Raw genomic sequence first — 10254 nt, 5'->3', positions numbered from 1 at the left:
CAGGATATCTCCACCCACCCACTGATCCCCGCCAAAGCTGAAGCCCCTGGCTGGAATGCGTGTGCTCACAGGCAGACACCTGCTGGAGCTTGGGCTCATCCTAGATCAGCCTAATACTCTAGTGGGCATCCAGATCCAGGGTAGAATCCCGCCACCAGCAGATCCCCCGCGGGAGCTCAGGCTCCGCCCAGATTCACTTTGTACAAATGCAAGGGAGCCAGAGTTCATCCCGCCACTGCCAGAATCCTGCTGGAGCTTAGGCTTGGCTCAGGATCACCTCAAGGGACCTTCTTGGAAGCCCTGAAGTAGTCGAGGTTCCATCTGGTCCCCTGCAGACCCCTGCTGGGGCTCAAGCTCTGCCCAGGAGCCGGACGCCAGCATAGGCCTTGGTTATACCTGCCACCTGCTGAGGCCTTTAGGACCTTAGGCTTGGCCCAGGACTGCTTCTGCTCCAAGGCAGACATCCTTGGGTGCTCAGGATCGGCCCAGATCTTCCACAAGGACCTGCAGTGGGAGCCCGGCCTAGGGTACCCCCAGGTCCCACCCTCCACACCATAAAATTATATCTTTGAGACTGTCCACACATTTGGAAAACACGTTTAGAACATAAGAATGTGCAAGGTCCTGACACAGCTTCCATCAGCTCTCTCTGGAAGAACTCAGCTTGATGTGTGCAGCCTGCTGGGGTAGTCCCTGGCTGGTAAGGCTGCAATTTCAACAGGTACAACATTTCCACTTGTTTTTCATGTTTATCTGGGGGATCCCAAGGCCTGGTTAACAACAGAGATTGTAGGGGGATACTTTGTTTTCATCTCCATGACATTATTTACTACATTCCCATACCTGTTACGGATAATGAGTAGTTTTCATCAATAAAACAGAATAAAAGAGATAAAGAGAAGCCACACATCTGTAGACATCTATCTGATCCTTCAACAAAACATACACTGGAGAAAAGACAGAATTTTTAAACAAATGGTTATCCAAATGTAGAAGAATAAAACTAGAACCTTATCTCTCACCCTGGAAAAAAAAATCAACTCAGAATCAATCAAAGCCCTAAGAATTAGACCAGAATTTAGGCAACTCCTAAAAGAAAACAATACTCCAATTTTTAGGCACAATGACTTTCTCAATAGGATCTCTAAAGCTCAGGAAATAATAGAGTTAGTAAATGGAATGGCATTAAACTAAAAAGCTTCTGTACACTAAGTGAAAAAATGAATAAAGTGAAGAGAGAACCTACAAAATGAAAGAAAATCTGCTAGCTACCCTAGCAGATTTCTTATAGAGGATTAATATCTAGAATATATAAAGAATTCAAAAAACTTAACACCAAAAAATCAAATAACCCAATTAATAGATGTGTAAATGAACAAAAGAGGAATTTTTCAAAAGAAGAAACAAAAATGACCAACAAACATGTGAAAAAAAGTTCAACATTATTAGCAACTAGGGAAATGCAAATCAACTCCACTGAGTATGGAGAATAGAAGGGATGATGGGAGATAAAAGAGGGGTCATGATCTGAAATTGAATTCCATGCTTGCGTAAGTTCATCAGGATGAATACAACTACTATGTACAACCATAAAGTTCTAATAAAAAAGGAAAAAGGAAAACAAAAAAAATTTCATCAAGATTTTATTGCATATCAGTCACAATTGTAGTTATCAAGAAAACAAATAATAACAAATGGTATAGAGGATATAGAGAAAAATAAAAAAATTATACTGTTGGTGTAATTACAAATTAGTACAAGTGTAAAAATCTGTATGGAGGCACTCCTCAAAACTAGGCATGGAACTACCATATGACCTTGTTATAAAACTCTTCAATATGGATGGCAGAATTAAAATCATCTTACTACAGCGATACATGCATACACATATTTATAGCAGCACAGTACACAATAACTGAACTATGGAACCAGCCATGATGTCCATCAATGGATGAATGGATAAAGAAAATGTGGTATTTATACAGGATTATTATTTCTTTTTTGGTACCAGAAATTGAACTCAGGGGCACTTATTCCTGATCATAATCCCCAGCTCTTTATTTTAATATTTTACTAGAGACAGGATATTGCAGAGTTGCTTAGAGCATCACTAAGTTGCTGAGACTGGGTTTCAATGTGTGATTCTTCTGCCTCAGCCTCCCAAGTTTCTGGGACTATAGGCATGCACCACTCTGATTGGCTATATACATAATTTTAATATACATTTTTATTTATGCAACCATAAAGAAAAAAGAAATAATGTTATTTGCATTATAATGGTTGGAACTAGAAACCATCATTTTAAGTGAACTAAGTCAAACTCAGAAGGTCAAAGGACATGTGTTTTCTCTGATACACAGAAGCTTGAGAGGAAAAAAGAAAAGAAAGGTAGGAGTGTCTTTTCCTTCTTCAGAGTCACCGAGTGCTGCTGGTTGTTCTGCATTGTTGAACCCATGTGCAAAGAAAAGACTACCAACTCCATTTTTAAATCAAACTAAAGCAAGCTTCTATTTGTGTACACAAAGAGAGCTGATCAGCGGCTGTCTCTCCAAACATGGGCTAGAAATCAGCACCCCACTTTCAGGAAAGGGATTTTATAGCACAAAAAGTTTCAAAGGGGAGGGTGTCTTGAGAACTTCCAGCTAATAGGATTTTGACAAGTATAATGCAAAAGCAGATAGTAGGATAATGATCTACATGGCTCAACATTTCAAGTTAGGAAATAAATTCAGATCCCAATATCAGAATTTATGAGGCACCACTAAGTTTTCAGAGAGAGAGAATTGTTACCTTATCAGGAAAAGCCAGGCATTGGTGAGTCCAAGGCATGGGCAGGCATTCCAAGCAAGGTTGAAACATCAAAATATGAGCAGGCCAAATACAAAACCTAGTATTTACAGAAAATAGAAATGTACTTTTTATAACTTTTGATAAAATGGCTCCTGAACTTAGGAGTGAATTAGGCTAAGTTTATCAACATCTGCCTGGGGTCTGCACATACTAAAGAAAAATGTGTGTGTGTATATGTATATGTGTGTGTGTTTGTGTGTGTGTGTGTGTGTTTACACATGCACATGTGTGAACACATTGTGCCATTGGTGGTGTTTCTGCCTTTCCCACAAATGGGAGTATACAAGATGTAATTCTCCATAACTTCCTCTTTTGATTTGATGATACAACCTTAATATTAATATCATTTCACATAAAGCTGGTTTGTTTTTTAACCTCCCTAAAGTATTCCATATGGTGAAAATGTCAAAATGTTCTTTTTTTCTTCTGTAAGAGCTTTTTATTAAACAACGAAGCTGAAGTGTAACACAATTTTAAATATTTGTAAATTAGGTCACAAAAGGGATGCAAAATGTTTGTAGTTCAATTATGTAATTTATACAGGTAAAGTCACATATCAAATCTTACATTAATATATAAAATTATTCCATGATTAAAAGTAGCCCAAATCTAATAATGATAAGCTATGTTAGTAGATCTCTTTTCCTCTAAGATCAATATTATTTCCAATACAGACTTACCAAATGGAATCTGAAAAATAAATTTTAAAAAATTGATAAAGAATGACTAGATCTCTGCAAACCAAATGGTTGAATTTACAAAAACTTCTGGGAGAAAAGGCACTAAAATACTAAGATTAAAATTACCATTATTTTACATGTATATTCTACCATGTGTTCATGATTCTGTTCATAAAAAAAAATCTCTCAAGGAATTTTTCAAGAGTTGATCTACTGGGTAAATGTCCTTAAGACCAAATGGTAATTGATCTCCTTACTATGTGGCTTGCATAAAGTTATTCAAACTTAATGTACTTTCATCTTTACCTTTTTTCTGACAAAAGTCTATTCTGCCAGAGAGAACACAAATCTGGAATGAAAACATTTGGAGTTGCTTGCTAGTACTTACAAAGTTCTTTCCTGCCCCATTTCTATTTTGTCTCAAGATTATCTAACTTGAACACACACATGTTAAGAACTCCTATCTTTTCAGGTAACAAGTGGGTTATTTTGTATAAAAGGAAGGTTTAAACAAACCTTCTCAGTATGAGACCATTTTTTATAGTTTCAGTCCATCTTCAATTGCTTAAAGAGAAATCAGCAATCCTCTCTTATTACTAAATATCACACAGGACAAGCCGTAGATAAAAGAGTATCTTATTTTGGTTGAGTTTCAACAATTAGAATCAGGTTACTCTCATAAGTGACTAACTATTAAAATTACTTTTACAAATGTGAAAACTTTTTTTTCCTTAGAGAAAGGGAAATGGTAGGCACAAGATGGTGAACAGATGACATAAAGTTGTGCATTCAGTATATGACTTGGGTCACTTTTTCACAACATGTTGGTTATTTGATTATATATTTTACTAAGCCTATATAATAAAAGATAGCACTAAACCTATATATGAAAGCAAATTTGATAAAACATTCATCTTCAAGTCTCATAAATATATGCAGTTTTCATTATAAGGTCTCTACAATATATTTGTACATATTCATAGACTAAAATAATACACAAACTCATGGAAGTCTCCAGCTATTCAGATATTTTTGCCTAGATATGCCATTATCTTTATAAATATTCGATGAAGCCACAATCAAAAGTACTATAACATTTGGAATCTATCCAAGTTTTAAAGGAAAAAAATGATCAGCAGAAATTCCATAAAAAAGAAGGGCAACAAATCCCTTACTTTCTTTTGTTTTTGTGAAAGTTCTTTGAAAAACATTAGAAGCAGACATGAGGTTTTCTATATATTGTCCAAGAACTTGGTTTTCTGATTTTAGCTTCAGATTTTCTTCTTTCACTGCAACTACTCTTGCAGAGAGATCTTCAAGTGTGTGTTGGATTTCCAACATTTGATTATTAAAGTCATATTTTTTCTTCCAGTTCCACCTGATTTTCAGCATCAACTGCATCCATGTTTTTCTTTCATTATCTTCAAGGTAATCTTCAGTCTTCAGCTATTTAAAACAATGCTGCCATAAATTACCTCTTACACTGAATGCATACACCACATTCCCACCACCTGTGTACATACCTACCTATCTAAATATCAAGTATATGGAGTTATACTTATCCATCAGGACATATATCTTCATGGATGGATCAATATCAATGGAGAGACTGATAGAGGAATAGATACCCGCATTTTTAGTATTTTTTAAATTGTAGATGGACAAAATATCTTTCTTTACTTATTGTTGTGTGGTGAGGATGATTGATCTCAGTGCCTTTCACATGCAAGGCTGGTGCACTACCACTGAGCTACAGCCTAGCTCCCAAATTTATTTTCTAAATAAAAATGTATTATTTAAAAGGGTTCAGAAAGGAGAAAAGAGGTATGGGTTAAAAAGTGATTAGAAGCCATGAGTGAGAGAACAAGAGAGTCCAACCAACTCCTAGACACCAGGTTTTTTTCTGGGACATGAGAAAGCAGAATAGAGGGAAACTCAAAGGACCCTGAGATGGAAAAGGATTAAAAAAATCAATGTTTGGAAAATATTTGCAATATGTGAGCAAGAAGTCATTTGGAGAAAATGTGTGGAGAACACCATGCTAGAACTCACATCAGATCTGTGCTTTTGAGCCCCTGCTGTTGACACCAGGTGCTAATGATGCATCAGTGAAGGTTCATCAGTGTAACTACAAGAACCTCTGTGGATGATGGAGCCTTGAATGGCATGGGGAACCCCTACCCTCCTCCCCACTTCTTCTGGAAAACTAAAGCTGCTCTAAAAAATTAAAGTCATAAAAATAATCACAGTATCTGCATCCATGAAGCTTCAAGTCTCACAGGAAAGGCAGATATTAAATAACTTTGTAAAGAAACATTATGTATTAAAATTAGAGCTACAAAAATTTTGTAAGGTGCTGTAGGAGAGTACAAGAAGGGGTGGGAAAATCCCTAGCATGAAGTGACATAAGTGGAAACAGTGTAAGCAAGGAAGAGGCTGTATGAACATTAGGCAGAGAACTTTCTAGTGAAGGGAAAGAGAACAGACAAGGCAGCAAAAAGTGAATTCACTGGAGGACTTCAAGGCAGCTGGAAGACAGGAAACAAAGAGGAATAAGGCACATAGACAGAACAGCCTGCAGCTCCTGTGACAACATGGGGTTCAAGAGCAATGAGAAGCTACTGAAGGGATTTAAGCAAACTTTGTGGGGGGGCACATATGTGTATGTGTAAATATGTGTTTCCATGTGCAGAATGTAGAGAGAGGGTGGGAGAACCAGTTAGGAGACTGTGAGTAAGTCTGGATGATAGTTGGTGACAGCCTACATGGGGATAGTGGGGAGAGGGGGACAGATTGGGGCTATACTTGAAAGGACTAACAATGGGCTGGACAGGTTTGAGCCAAAAGGAGGTGTCCAGAATGACTCAGGATTCCTGGCTGTGCAGCAAGATAAGTGACCCAGGAGCTCAGTGTAAAAAGAGCCTTCAGGTGATGCTGCTTCATCATACACTGAGGAACATGTCACCTGCAGGCTGGGATGCACACCTCCTCCCTCAAAGCAGATGTATGTTTTAAGGATCAACACTGGGGCACTTTGAGCAACTCTGTGGTAGTTAAATCATGGCATGTCAAGAACACCTGCAGAGAGTTAGCTCAAGAAGAAGAAAGGCCCAAGTTTAAACTTAAAGACTCACAATATTCAGGCCTAGGAAGATTGCTCCTAGCAAGAGACTAAAAAAAAGGTACAGAAGAGGGAACAGAGGGAGGACCATCTGCTCCTATAGACAGCAATGATGACTTGCCCTCCTTACCTACTGTCTCTCCCCCTCTGCATCACTCTTCTCCACTGTCCTATGTCCCTCATTCCTCCCTCTCCTACCCCCATGTATGTACCAATCCTACAAAAGGCACTCAAGTAAAAATACTAAACCAGGAGAAAATCACTGACTATGTGTTAACTTCCAAAGAAAATATTCTACAAACGTATATTGTGGGTAGGTTAATCACCATTACAATACTAATTTCTGAATCATGACTTATTTACTCAGAAATTAAGATCTGGAGTTTGAACAATATTGTATCATCTGAACATGGAACCATATACTGGAACTTGAGCCAGGTGGTCCACTTGGGGACAGCTGGCTGTACACTCTAGTGACCTGTGCTGTTCCCAAGGAGATGTCAAAACTTTATGTTGTTCTACAGTATGCAAATGACAGTTTGGGTCTAAAGTAAGTCATCTGCTAATGATTTACATTGGAGAAAGCCACAGAAAGAGTACACCATTATATTTACATTAAATCATCTCTTCATCTAAAACAAGGGTTTGAAATCTCAGGATTCAATGAAAAAAATTGTAAATCCCTCTGAGATATACTGTAAAGCCAGCAAGCAGAAACCCCAGATGGTGCTTCCTCTATTGTACATAGGTGGTGCCTAAAGATTCAACAAAATGCTGTCACTGAGCCCCCACATCATGACAGGAAATAGACACACTATTATCACCACTGAACAAAGAAAACTAAGTGTAGGATCATGAAGCTGAGTTACTTCAGGAAGATCACATTGGTGGAGCTAGTCCTTGACCCCAGGCTGCCCAGTGCCAGAGACTGTTCTCTCATCTACTCTGCTGGGGCCCTTACCACTTCAGTACATGAATAGCAACAACAAAAACAAACAAACAAACAAACAAAACAGAAAGTACCCTACTTTCTCTGCATAGTGGAAGTGAACACAATATAAATTTGGAAGAAGGAGGGGATTTAATCCTCTAATTGGATTTTTAAAGAAACTAGCAAAATCAGTTCATCACAAAACCATATGTATAAACACTATGGACCTATAGGAAACATTTGCAAATAAATGGTAAGTATTGTCATAAGAAAAGTGGGTGTTCATATTCAGTATAGGGAAGGACAGACACCACAGTTTATGCAGCTACTGATTAATAAAATCATTCACCAGTAGCTGTCAGCAATGAGAGTGGATTATTCACAGTGGGCAGGGCTCAGCATATTACATGCAAATATGGTATGTACACTCCAGGGCTTACTTTTTATATCCTAGCTGTTGATCACTGAAATGACAGGGATGTAGCTCAGATTTAACCAAATTATGTTGTAAAAGATGAAGAAATTATGAGCTTCCATGAATTATTAAACATAACAAACAAACTTCTATGACCCAGGAAAGGTAGGACATGCTAAATACAAAATTCCAGTGTTGAGACTCAGTGTACTCCTCATACAGGCATACCTGTTATGTGTCATCTTTAGTAGAATCATAAGTTACTTGATTGGTATGTATTCCTCCTTCTTTTAAGTTACTAGTAGAAATTGGTGACAACTTTAATCCCAGCTACCCAGAGGCTGAAGCAAGAAGATCACAGGTTCAAGATCAACTTTAAAGAGAATTAGTCTCAAAAAAATTTAAAGGGTTGAGGAAGTAGCTCAATGGTAGAGTGCATCTGGGTAAAACCCCCAGAACTCAAAACAAAACAAAACAAAAATACAAACAAACTAATAGATCAGAGACACAGTCTGTGCCTAATTTGTTTATTTCCCAAATTTTAGAATCTGAAACACTGTTTAAGTTTTATGTTCTGGGTTTTTGGTAAAATGGCTCCAGTAAAAATAACTCCTTATCCTTAGCAAAACAGAAACCTAAAGAACAAACAAAAAATGTACACAGTAAGTAACCTATTTGAACAAAACCAATTCTACAAGTCATCAAGAATGAAAAGGGTCACAAGAAAAAGTCATAGACTTTTCAAAATAGTTTTCAGAAATTTTTACATAAATTTGAAAATATATTAATTTATTCTACTCAGCCCCAGTTCTATCTTTGCAAAGAGAGATGGCAAATTCAAGAGATCAACTGGTAGAAATCCAGTAAAGAGCAAAGTCATCTTTCCAAGATGATTGAAAAACAAACAACAACAACACAAACCTCAAAAGCAGCCCATCAGAGCTTTTCCCAAAAGAAAAGACTACTTTCAGATAGGCAGTCTCAGAGGACTCTCTGAAAAAGTGTGCTGTGACTCAGTATGCCTAGACACAGGAAAGGCTGACTCTACCCTTTCTAGCTACAGACAATACACAGGAGTGAAAAGTGTGAAGTAAAAATGACACTTATTTAACCCTTTTAACTCAGCACCCTTTAAGCAGGTCAGATCAGTACTTCTCAAACTACCCATGGCAAGGGACTGCTTTTAAATTTCCAGTTTCATCATGGTAAGCTGCCGCAGTCCAGCTGCAGCAAAATAACTGGGGGGTGACAAGCAACTTGTGTAGATTGATACAGCAGGAGTGGAAGCTGTTTATTGTAGGACAGGAGTGGTATTTATTCATTCCACACAGCTTATCTTAATTAGCATAAACTAGATACATCAGTTAACCAATAAGGAATCTCCACACTTAATGGCTCGCTGGCGTTACTTCACAAACCACTCCCTCTGGCAAAATGCCAGGTGCCATCCAGACTTGTTTACAGACTCTAACATTTCTCTGGCAAAATGCCAGGTGCCATCCTGACTTGTTTACAGACTCTAACAGTAAGCATCTCTAATAAAATACAATAAAACTTCTAGAAAATTAACATTTCAAAATGAAGACATAAATGATACATACTCACCATTTCAAGTTATTAGCTTAACAGGCATTAAATTTCTCCCTTAAAAAGGTATAAAATGTTTAATCCTTTACTCTTAATATCTTTACTCAATTAGTCACAGACCAGTAATCAGTTTTGACTGGCCTTGTTCCTGGTCCCTGGCCCACACTCTGAGTAGCATTGCATTGGATCACAAAATTCCCATGTTCTGTAACATCCATCAATACCTGTAGGATACTTGTTGGGAAATACTGACATAGAGCAAAAAGACAGAACATAACAGGGTTAGAGTCAAATTCTCAACAAATATCCTTCCAATCCACCTATACAATAATGGAAAGTGCTAGCTGGAATTCATCTAACTTCATGGCTGAGTTAATGCAAAACATTTCTTTCTGTTTGTTTTTTTTAAGGTGAGACAGATTGAAAAATAAAACAGATTGAAGTTGCAATTCTGAGTTTGATCAGAGAGCTTAGAAAATTAACTCCACCAGACATGGGTGCTGTCTCTTACTGTCATCTCTAACCTGGGAGATGACAGGAAATAAAATACTCTCAGGCATCAGACAAGCAATGGTGCTTCACTGGGTGGCAAGTGGAGACCCAGAACAAGAAGCAGCACTCAGGGCTGTGCCAAGGGAAGCTGCCTCAGGATCCCTGGCCCAGGTCAGAT

This window comes from Marmota monax, unplaced genomic scaffold, assembly GCF_021218885.2.
Source record: "Marmota monax isolate L192 unplaced genomic scaffold, Marmota_monax_Labrador192_F-V1.1 WCK01_AAM20220418_F8-fsc00255, whole genome shotgun sequence".
Lineage (NCBI taxonomy): Eukaryota > Metazoa > Chordata > Mammalia > Rodentia > Sciuridae > Marmota > Marmota monax.
This window is presented reverse-complemented; position numbering follows the sequence as displayed.